Source organism: Suricata suricatta, chromosome 7, assembly GCF_006229205.1.
Source record: "Suricata suricatta isolate VVHF042 chromosome 7, meerkat_22Aug2017_6uvM2_HiC, whole genome shotgun sequence".
Taxonomy (NCBI): domain Eukaryota; kingdom Metazoa; phylum Chordata; class Mammalia; order Carnivora; family Herpestidae; genus Suricata; species Suricata suricatta.
In genome coordinates, this window is record NC_043706.1 from 1,533,265 (window position 1) to 1,544,746 (window position 11,482).

Below are 11,482 nucleotides of genomic sequence, written 5' to 3' on the forward strand. Positions count from 1 at the left end.
GGCCATATGGCTACTCCCAGGGGCGAGATTGCTTCCTGGGGTAAGATGATTACTCCCCCCCTTCATTTGCCTCATTCACTTTACCCTGGATAACGGAATGTGAGCAGAAGCGACATGTTACCTTTGAGCAGAAGCAAAGAAACAGTCCTTGATTTGGCCCTTCTTTCTCCTGTCAGTGCGCCAGGTAGACCGCCCTGGGCCCCATCGCGATGCACAGAAGCAAGAAATAGATGGTGGTTTTGTAGTCACTAGGGCTCCTGGGGCTGTCTGTTCCCAGGCACTTGTAAAATGCTGTAGTAACAGTGTGGTTGGATCGGCCTCAGAAAAGGAGCCTAGGGCTTGACTCTGGTGTTTGCCCGCTGGAGCCAACCTGAACAAGTCCCCCTTTTTTTTTTTAATTGGAGTTGAATATAAAATAGGGACCATAATAATGTGCTCAGCACCTTGCGGTTGCCATTGAAACTCAAAGGGGAAAGCCATCCAGCCATCCAGCCATCCATCCTCAAGTTAGTTAACACACGCTTCCTCTTGGCTTCAGGAGCAGAGCCCCGCGGTTCTTCTCTTCGGTGACCCCCGCAGGGCTCATCCCAACAAGTGCCCTCCTCAAGGCCCATCCCCCATTTCCCCCAACCCAGCAACCCTCAGTTTGCTCTCTGTATTTAAGAGTCTCTTATGGTTTGCCTCCAAAAGGGGAAATAAATTTGAAGCTTTAGGTAAATTGTAAAGTGAGAAAGTGAGACATTCGCAGTATTATTTTACCTGAAGTCTGGACGCGGATCTGGGGCCTGCGGCCCCTTCCCCGGCTGCGGGGAGACCGTAGCCACGCTCTGCCGAGCCCTCTGTTCGGCCACCCCGGGGCGCACACGAAGTGCCTGCACACGAATGAGACCAGAACATAAAGTTCTGTTTCTCAAAACAAAAGGGGTGGGGGGGAAGGGTAGGGAGAGAGAGATGGAAAATTCGATGAATTAAAAGGTACTTATTCAATATAACACCTTGTCTGGCTCCGTAGCTGAGCTGGCTAAGGCATCTGTCCTGTAAGTGGGAGGTCCCCGGGTTCGAGTCCCGGCGGGGCCTGGTTGCTCTGTTCAGCCGGGGGACCAGGGGTGGGGGCGAACCGAGGCCCTTGTACCTGCCCCAGCCTGGGGCTGAGTCCACCCCTACGAACAACTAGAAGAATTACCACCGTTTTCGAGGATTTTTTCTGGAACACAGGATTTTCTGACTCGGGCAGTTTCCGATAAACCGGGAACCGGCGATTGATGGTTAAAAGCGGGGCTTTCCTGCCCACAAACCAGAAGATTTTGACCTGAGCTCAAGTCAGAAGCTTAACTGACTGAGCCACCCAGGTGCTCCCATTTGACTTATTTTTAAACAGTTTTTCTTTTTTTTTTTTTTTTTTGAGTTTTAAGAGTCCTTCATATATTTTGAATATCAGTTCTTTACCAATATGTATTTTGAAAATTTTTTCCACTCTCTCAATGTTGTATTTTATAGAATAAAAGTTTTCAATTTTAATAAAAGTCCAGCTTATCAATTATTTCTTTTGTGGATCATGCATTTGGTGTCATATCTAAAAAGTTACTACCAGACCTAAGGTCGTCTGTTATCTCCGAGGGATTTTATTTTTATGTTTAGGTCTATGATCCATTTGGGGTCATTTTTGTTAAGGGTATGAAGTCTGGGTCTGGATTCACTTTGTTTCGTGTGCATGTCCAGTCGCTCTGAGAGCGTGTGTTGAGTCTTTGCTGCACTGAACCGCCTTTGCTCCTCTGTCACAGATCAGCTGACTTTGTGCGTGTCTATTTCTGAACTCTGTTCTGTCCCACTGATCCGCTTGTCCGTCCTGATGACTGTAGCCCCCTGTCTGGATCCCTGCAGCTTTGCCCCGGGTCTGAGGTCAGCGGTGTCGGGCCTCCCTCTTTGTCCTGTTCCTTTAATGCTGTGCTGGCTCTTCTGGGTCTTTGCCTCTGCAGGTAACCTTTAGAATCGTTTAATCAACATCCACAAAATCACTTGCTGGGATTTTGGCTGAGATTGCACTGAGTCTGTAGACGCAGTGGGAAGGCCTGCCCCCTTGACAATATTGACTGTTCCATGAACATGAAATATGTCTCCATTTAACCAGCTTTCCTTTGATTTCATTCATTAGAGTTTGGCAATTTTCCTTGTATAGATCTTGTACATATTTTGTATTTCATCTTTTGGGTGCTAAAAGTGTTGTGTTTTTAGTTTCAGATTCCACTTTCATTGCTGGCATATAGGGGAGTAATTTACGTTTGTAAATTAATCTTGTGTCTTTGACCTTCCTATCATCACTTATTCATTCCAGGAGGGATTTCCTCTTTTTGGTCAATTCTTCTGGATTTTCTACATAGATGATCATGTCCTCTGAGAACAAAGACGGCTTTATTTTTCCTTCCCAATCTGTATACCTTTTATTTGCTTTACTTCTCTTAATGCATTAGCAAGGACTTGTAATACAATGTTGAGGCCAGTGAGGACATCCTTGCCTTGCGCCTGACCTTCAGTGGGAAAGCTTCATGCTTCTTACCACAGGAGTGATGTCACCTGCAGGTTTCCTGGATACAGTCCTTTATTCCTTATCAGGTTGAGACAGGTCCCCTCTATTCATGGTTTACTGAGAATGGGCGTTGTATTTTGTCAAAGGCTTTCCTCTTTTTCTGCCCTTTGTGGCTTTAAATTTTTTTTAATGTTTATTTATTTTTGGAAGAGTGAGACAGACCATGAGTGGGGGAGGGGCAGAGAGAGAGGGAGACACAGAATCACAGAGCCAGACATGGGGCTTCAACTCATGAACTCGGAGTCTATGACCTGAGCCGAAGCTGGGTGCTCAACCCACTGAGCCACCCAGGCGCCCCTGCCCTTTGTGGTTTTAATTCAGCATTTTCTATAATTCCATTTTCTCTCCTTTCTTAGCACATTGACTATACTTTTTGTTTGAAAACTTTTTGTAGGGGCGCCTGGGTGGCTCAGTGGGTTAAGCATATGACTTCGGCTCAGGTCCTGAGCTCCGTGACCTGACCACGCAGAGGCTCTTTGGAATTCTGTGTGTGTCTCTCCCTCTGCCTTCCTCCCTTGATCTCTCTCGCTCTCTTTCAAAAATACATAAAAATAAAAATGTTTTGTAGTGGTTGCCCCAGAGTTTGCAATATCCATTTTCAAATAATGCAGTACCCGTCATGGGCACCTTATCGCCATCATGGGCACCTTATCATGACAGAAGAATCTTGGGTGCCCTCCTCATGTCCCGTGTCTCCTGCTGTAACTCAGTGATCACTGAGCAGACATAAGCACATGTATACACAGATACATGAAGAAGCATCCATAACTGAATACACTGTTGCTATTGTTCCTTTGAACCAAAAGGTCATCTGTTAGAGTAAGAATAAGAAAGACAGAAGGTTTTCTTTCACCTTCATGTGTTCTTGCTTGAGTGCTCTCCCTTTTTTGACGTAGATCTGAGTTTCTGACCCGTACGGTTGTTTTCCTTCTCTTTAAAAAAGCCTTTTAACGATTCTTGCACAACAGGTCTACTGGCCACAAATTTGTTTAATTTTTATTTGTCGGAGATTGTCTTTATTTCTCCTTCACTTTTGAAGACTTATTTTGTAGGTTACAGAATTCTAGTTTGGTAGGGTTTTTTTTTCCCCTTTAAACATGTTAAGTATTTATTGTTTGTATAGTTTCTGAGGAGAAATCTGATATAAATATTATCTTTATTCCTCTGTTGATAAGATGGATTTTCCTCTGAATCCTTTCAGATTTTTTTTCTTATCTTCCTTGCCTCCCTCCCTCCCTCCTTCTTTCCTCCCTCCCTCCTCTGTAATTGTTAAGATGATGTGTGTAGAGGCCGCTGGGGTGGCTCAGTCAGTTAAGCCTCGACTTCGACTCATGTCATGATCTGGGGTCTGTGCTGACAGCTCAGAGCCCGGAGTCTGCTTCGGATTCTGTGTCCCCTCTCTCCCTACCCCTCCCCTGCTTGTGCTGTCTCTCTCTCACACAAAAAAATAAATAAACATTAAAAAGAAAAGATGATATTCGTAAGTATAGTGTTTTTTGCTGCTGTTGTTATTTGTTTTTAGGTGGTGGGTTGTTTGGGGTTTTCTTATTTTTTGTGGTTTTGGAGGTTTGGTTTTTTTCTTTGTTTTGTTTTGTTTTGTTTTGGGGGAGGGCAATGTTCATGCTTGGTGCATTCTAAGCTTCCTGGATCTGTGATTTGGTGTCTGACATTAATTTGGGGGGAATTCTCAGTCATTGTTATTTCAAAAATGTCTCCCATTACTTTCTCTCCTCCTTTGCTGTGTTCCCATCATGCATGCGCGTAGGTTACACCATTTGCAGTCCTGCCTCAGTGCATGGGGGTTCTGGGTTCTGTTTGTTGGTTCGTCATTGTCCTGTTTGTTCTTTAGTAGGAAGGAGAAAAAGAGGCTAAAATTTCTTTCCCTTCAACCTTAACCACAATTATTATCAAATTATATAAAATTCTTTCTGAAAGACTTTTAGCAATTTCATTAAAATGCTCATCTACTTAACTATTTTACTTTTGTTAAGAATACTGAACCACCAAGCCGATGATCCCAACTTTAATTACCTTCTGTCTTCCGGAAAGACCAATTTTCATCTTAGAAAGGAATTGCTTTAACTACACAAAATGCACAAGGATATTAGCAGCAGTAGGTTGAAACTGATGTCCTCAAAGAGACTGGAGCGTTATCCAGAGCCTGGGTCGCTTAGCCCTCTACGCGTTGGAGAAGCGTAAGCAAGCAGTGGTTTTTCTTTTCAAAGATGCAAGAATGTGTTTGTTGTCAATGCAGGTTGGCAGCCTAGCCCTTCCCCTGCCCCTCACTGTAGACACCTGCGCTGTGTGCATGAAGACACGGCACAGAAGGGTCCGGGCCCCCAGGAACGGTCCCTACCCAGAGGTTGGCCCGTGTGACACTGCGTTCCCGCGGGGTTGAAGCCAAGTCCTGTGCTCAGCACTGAGTTTGTTGGGAAGGTTGTCCTCATCTACCTTTTTGTCTAGTTTGTCCTATTTCATCTTTATCTGTTTTCAACTTGTCCTTTGCTTTGATATGTAATTACAGATGTGTGGAAATCACACATGCTTCTTGCAAAAGTGTTTGCCGTGAGGTTCAGCATGCCTGTGGAGACCCGGCAAGTCCACTCCTAAGCATGCGTCTGGCCTGCCCTCAGTCAGCTCAAAGTAGGCGGCCTCCCCCTCCCCCAGCCCGCATTTGGCCTAAGTCACCAGACTGATAATGCGGGACGTGCCAGGAAGACAGGAGCGTGTGGACGCACATTGCGCGGCTGTCTGGGGAGGGCAGACAAGGCTCCCACGCAGGTCCTAAAGTGGTTTGAGAGAGCGGGAGGGGCGGCGCTGGACGAAGGTTCCCGACTCCCGACTGGGGACTGGGCTTAGCGTTTGACCTTCCCACTGGTGTGCTGAGACAGAGAGAGAGAGCGAGCTTTTGCACTTTCTAATGAGCTGCTTTAGGTGTGAGAGAGTGACGGGTGTATCAGCAAACGTCAGGAACAGCCAACCTCTCAGGTACAACACCCAGGAAAGATCTGTGCAGAGGTCCACACACAAAAATCACGTACAGGAGTGTTCTCAGTAGCCCTGTTCGTGACATCCCCAAACTGGAAACAACCCAGATGTCCCTCATGGGCAGAAGGGACAAACCGTGACATCTTCATATGATTCAACAGAAAGGAACATTGTTAACTGCAGCAACATGGACGAATCTCACGGGGTGCCCCACAGGAGAAGCCAGGCACACAGCAGTGCACGCCGTAAATTCATCTTACGTAACTTATTAAAATGGGCAGCGCTAAAAGGTGATGTCAGCAGTCAGGAGAGGGGCTACCCCTACGAAGAAAGCGATTCCGGGGCGCAGGAGGCGAGCTGCTGGTGTGCCTGCGAGGCCCATCTCTTGACGGAGCCCAAGTGCAAGGCTGAGCTCTGGGTTTCAGCCGATGGAAACAGTGGCAATGCACTGGAGTGGAAGACCTGGGCGAAGGTTCCTAGACCTGTGCTCTCTGTAAACACTCGTGACCTGCATGCATGTGGGTTTGAGCGCTGTCCAACACGCTTTCCATACTCCAATTAAAAAAGAAAAACCACCAATTAAGAAAGAGAATGTTTCCATTTTATCTCTCTCTCTCACTCGGAAATAACCAGTATAATAATACGATAATCATTCTCTTGCTTTTATTTTTATTTTTTGCAGCGGTGACTCTACTTTTTAAAATTTTATTTTTATTTATTTCTTTTCTTTTCTTTTTATTTTTTAATAGTGTATTGTCAAGTTGTTTTCCATACAACACCCAGTGCTCTTCCCCTCAAGTGCCCTCCACCATCACCACCACCTGTCCTCCCCCCTCCCCCCTCCCCCTCAACCCTCAGTTCATTCTCAGCATTCAATAGTCTCTCAAGTTCTGCATCCCTCTCTCTCCCCAACTCTCTCTCCCTCCTCCGCTCCCCCTGGTTCTCCATTAGGTCTCTCCTGTCTTCCTGCTAGACCTATGAGTACAAACATATGGCTTCTGTCCTTCTCTGCCTGGCTTACTTCACTCAGCATGACACCCTCAAGGTCCATCCACTTTCCTACGAAGGGCCATATGTCATTCCCTTTCATTGCCATGTAGTACTCCATTGTGTGTGTGTATATATATATATATATATATACATATATATATATGTGTGTGTGTGTGTGTGTGTGTGTGTGTGTGTGTGTATCTTGCTTTCATATACTACTATGTATGTATCCATAAAATAGATTATTTAGTATATTTAGTTTGTAGTTTCTATACCTGAAACCACGCTATATTTATTTTGGGGTAATTTCTTATTATTGAAATATTATCATGTTACTATCTTGTTTTGTGTGGTATCCAGAATTTTATTTATTTCATGTAATTGCTTTACTAAATTTTAATAGCTGTCAGCAAAGTGTGTTAAAACTCTTTTAATAATTACAATAGTTTATTTTTGTTTGTTTACTTGATCTTTTATACAAGCATACAATCTGTTTTTTAAAAAAGGGATCTTTGTTTCTTCCTTTCTAGACATCACACCTATTTTGTTTTCCTTTTGGCTCGTAGAGAACAGAAGTGCCATTCCTGGCAAGCCCACGGGTCCCCAGCCTCAGACGGAATGTTGTGTGATTTTTGCCTTCATGGATCATCTTCTGTGCATTATTCTTGTATTTTAAAAATCAGGTTAAAGAAATTTCCTTCTATGTCTGGATTGTTGTGTCAGGGGTGGACAATGAAATTTATTACATGCTTTTCCTATTTGTACTATGTGAACATAATGTTTTTCTTTTAATTTCCTGATATGCTGAATCATAAAAAGTTGTTTAATGCTAAATTGACGTCCCATTTTTGGTATAAACCGAAGCTTGTCACAATTTTTAAACACCGTTGGATCTAGTTTCTTTTCTTTTTTTTTCTTTAAAGGATATTTGCCTTTACCCCATGGATGAAATGAGCGTGTGATTTTCCTTTCTCGCTGGCTTTGACATTAGCATGAAGTCAGTCTTATAAAACGAGACGGACACACTTCTCTCTGTGAGTATGTTTGGAAGCGTTTGTGTCCAGTTGAAATTATTATCCTTGGAATGTTTTGTAGAACTTCCAGATGAAAATGTCTGGGTTTGTAGTTTTCTCTGTGGGAAAAAAATGGACTATTCAATTTAGTTAATGATTTGGCGCTATTCACTAGTGCGGCTCCAAACCGGAAGGACATCTCTGGTCGTGCACTGAGCGTCTGGGACCTTCCAGGGCTGCGGACGAAGGTCCTGCTCGGCTCCCTGGGGCGCAGGGCGAGGAGGCCCTGGATCCCGCTCTACCTGAGGCTGTGCCCGGGTGTTGGGGCGCAGCTGAGCGATGGCAGGAGGGGCTCGCTGTCCCCCTCCTGGTGACTTTCCTCCCAGCGCACCCGTTCTGCAGCCTCACGGTGACCTGAGAGTCTGGGGCCCTGAGGCGGGCGCCTGGCGGGAGCCCCGGCCTGCCGGCAGGTGGAGCCCGCAGCCGTTGCGGACGCCGACCGCACTCCTCCGAACGGAGACCGACCGAGATTGCCGTCGCTTCGGAGAGGGACACACGGATAAGCCGCGTCCAGATTCGCAACGCTGGTAGTAGCTTTTGTGGCAGGGAAGCTGTCGGACCACGTGGCCTAATGGATAAGGCGTCTGACTTCGGATCAGAAGATTGAGGGTTCGAATCCCTTCGTGGTTGCACCTCCTTTTTCACACCCACATCTCTGTCCGACCCTCAGTCCCTGAAAGGACAAGATCCAGTGCCTCACAGGTGTGCGGGAGAGCGCTAGCCCGCCCCCCTCCCCATGCCCGGCAGGTGCACAGGTTGTGTGGGGTAGGAAGTTAGCGCAGTGGGAAGCGAAGGCTGAGGAGCTGGGCTCTCCCCACCCTGTAGCGGGGTCCCTGTGGGTCACTTTATTCATCTTCCTGGTGCCTGGTGAAGACGCTCAGTAATTTAAAAGCAGACGCACAGAAAACCTGTTATCTTGTCTCTTAAGTCAGTTTAAATGCTGCCTCTTTTGAAAGAGGATCCCTCACACCTTAGAGCTGGGGTGGTGACCCCGCTGACTCGGACTGCTGCTCCTCCCCCCGCCCTCAGCCTCGGCTAGGCAGGTGCACCTGCCCCGGTGCCCGGGGACCCAGCGCCGAGACCCCAACCTGCAAGGGGAGGGAAGCCAAGCCAATCTGGACCAAGAGAGAGCAGCTACTGCAAAAGTGCAAAGAATCTGGCCAAATACACCTGAGTATTTAGATGAAGTGACAAAATGTAGAACGGCATGATGTATCAAGAGAGATTCAAGAAGAAATATCAATTGTGAATACTCTTAAGCTATAAAGTATTTTGAATTAGTTGTCAAAAGTCTTCCTACTGAGAAAATCCCCTCTCCCCACGGCTGACTGAGGACTTCTTTAAACTATTCAAAGAAGAAATAGATCTGATCAGACATAACTCTTCTGAGACAGGGCAGGGCCTGGAGCCGGGTCCCCCCCCTCACCACCCTGTCCCCATCAGGGAATAGAGGTCCCCGCCTCCAGAGCAGCACGTCCTGCAGGAACACAGACGGACAGACTGGGCGACCCCGCACCGAAGCCGTCTGCACCGGGAGGGACCCCAGCGCTGACCTTCCCCACCTCCCCCTCATGGTAACATTAAACATCACACCCGGGGGAGGGGGGACCTGATGTTAGTACACGGCCCGGGACCCCGCCTCCATCTGCTCGATCTTCACCCCTTTGCTGCCCACCAGCTGGGGTGGGGGGGGGCACCTGAGCCCAACATCCTCCGCCGCCGTGGGCGCGGGCATCAGCCCCAGCACCGCCAGCCCGACGCTCCTGGTCCACCTCGAGTCAGCTCCTGCTGCGGGGCAAGCCCACGGCCCGGGTAGGGGACACTTCCACAGTATAGGGAAAAGACCCTTAATCACATTTGCAGAAGGCCATAATGAGATTGTTTTCCAGTTAATGTACATTTTATTTTATTTAGCTAATGTACATTTTAAATGGCTTTATCAGGCATATTTTTCTTAGAATAAGTTGCATATGGGTAAACATATGTATTAGTGTGACAGAGCTCCTGAAGCCGTCACCACAGTAAAGGTGGTGAACACAGACATCAGCCCCCAAAATGTCCCTCAGTCCCCTTCTGTAACGCCTCCTCCCACAGCCACCGCTTCCTGTCATTACGTTGGCAGTGTTATGAAACATATGTAACTCGTAGTTGTCAGGAATGTATGTAAGTGAAATCCTACAATATGGGCTCTCTTTATTCTTTCCCTCACATCATTATTTTGAGATTCATCCATGATGATCGTATCAATAATTTACTTACTTCTTTTCATTGCTAGGTAATATTCTGTTATATGGACATACCACAGTTTACCCATCTTCCTGCTGATGAGTATTTATATCATCTCCGGTTATGAATAAAGCTGCTCTGAGCAGTTGTGTGTAAGCCTTTGTGTGGACACATTCTTTCACTTTTCCTGGATACATACCTGCGGTGGAGGGGCTGGGCCATATGATTGCGGAGTCTCTGCCTGTGGCAAGAGCAGAGAGGACCGATGCTCAGGACAACGAGAAGATCCCCCAAAGTAATAATCGGCTAACTTATCTTAGGTTCTTGTTCGGTGTTATACGCTTGGGTCAGTCATCTATATCACTGTAACAAACCTCACCCAAATTTACCAGCTTGAAACAATAATTTTTTCTTTTTTGCAATTCTGTAGGTCAACAATCTGGGCTTTGCTGTGGCCATTCACCTGACTGCAGTCATCTGACAGTCTGGCAAGGCCCGTGGAGGCCTTATCTTGGAACTCCTGCAAAACCATTTCCACAGCACTGTGTTGGTCAATGTCAATCTCAAGGTCAGCCCACATCCAGGAGGGAGAGAAACAGACCCCACCTCTTGATGGAAGAGGCTGCAAAATCACATGGTGAAGGGACACTTGTGGAGATGGAAGGAATTTGTGGCCGTTAACTAATCGATAGCTTATTTTCAACTTTCACACTGAAAACAATCTGTGAACAACCTCTATCGGTATGTCCATGTCGGTAAGTAAATTATCCACTATCACTTCTTCATCCAGCGGTCATGACGTTGGTCTCTGAGGCCGGTTGTGAACCTCCCCGTGCAGGGTGGACAGCGTGGGGTGGGGGGCGGCACTGTGGACACTCCAAACCGCCCAGCCTCTGGGGAGGAATCATAGGCATTTGCACGGGGTCCCTTACACATCTCCAGGGCAGCGGGGCACTCTGTGTCCCCAGGATGCCACCGCTAACACATCAGACCCAGATGGAGAGGGTACGTGGGCCGCATTCGGGTTTCCTGCACCACTTGGAGGCGGAGATGGGTCAGTTCGTTTCCGGGACCTGTGTCGTCTGCACCTGTGTCGTCGGCGCAAACCGCGGCCTAGGGGACCCGAGTGGCGAGCATCCCAGCCCAGGCTCAGAGAAGGGAGAGACTAAGGAAAGGAAACAGGTGCAAAGACATATTTTCCATTGAAATACTTATTTAAAAAAAAAAAAAAACTTCGTGCCGGTAACACATCAGACACAGGAGTGTTTTGCAATGTTTTTATAATTTCTTTGTGTGCTGGGCTCTGGGCCCGCGACTCTGATTGATGCCCTGAGCAGTTCTCCTGGCAACCGTCTACCGCTAGCTGCCGCTGCTGGGGGGGGCGGGGCTGGGGGGCGCTCGCGGGGCAAGGGGCGCAGGCCAAGGGCTGGAGCGGTAAAAGCTGCTCCAGGTGAGGCTCGAACTCACAACCTCGGCATCGCCCAGGCTACTGTCCTATAAGTGCCGCGCGCTAACCGATTGCGCCACTGGAGCTGCGCGGGTGCGGGGCGGGGGCGCTGTCAATACCGGCGCCCGGCCGGAGGCGGCGTCCGCGGGGCAGGGAGTCGGGCGGCGAGGCCCC

At 47.6% G+C, this 11,482-nt stretch overlaps 2 non-coding genes across 2 annotated transcripts; one reads left to right on the forward strand and one right to left on the reverse strand.

Annotated features, from left to right (window-relative positions):
- The first annotated feature begins 8,192 nt into the window (after positions 1 to 8,192).
- TRNAR-UCG lies at positions 8,193 to 8,265 on the forward strand. The gene has a single exon. It is a non-coding gene; the product is annotated as a tRNA-Arg (tRNA).
- A 3,038-nt stretch (positions 8,266 to 11,303) lies between these two features.
- TRNAI-UAU lies at positions 11,304 to 11,394 on the reverse strand. Its single transcript is given in 2 exon segments — positions 11,304 to 11,339; positions 11,357 to 11,394. It is a non-coding gene; the product is annotated as a tRNA-Ile (tRNA).
- Positions 11,395 to 11,482: the final 88 nt, after the last annotated feature.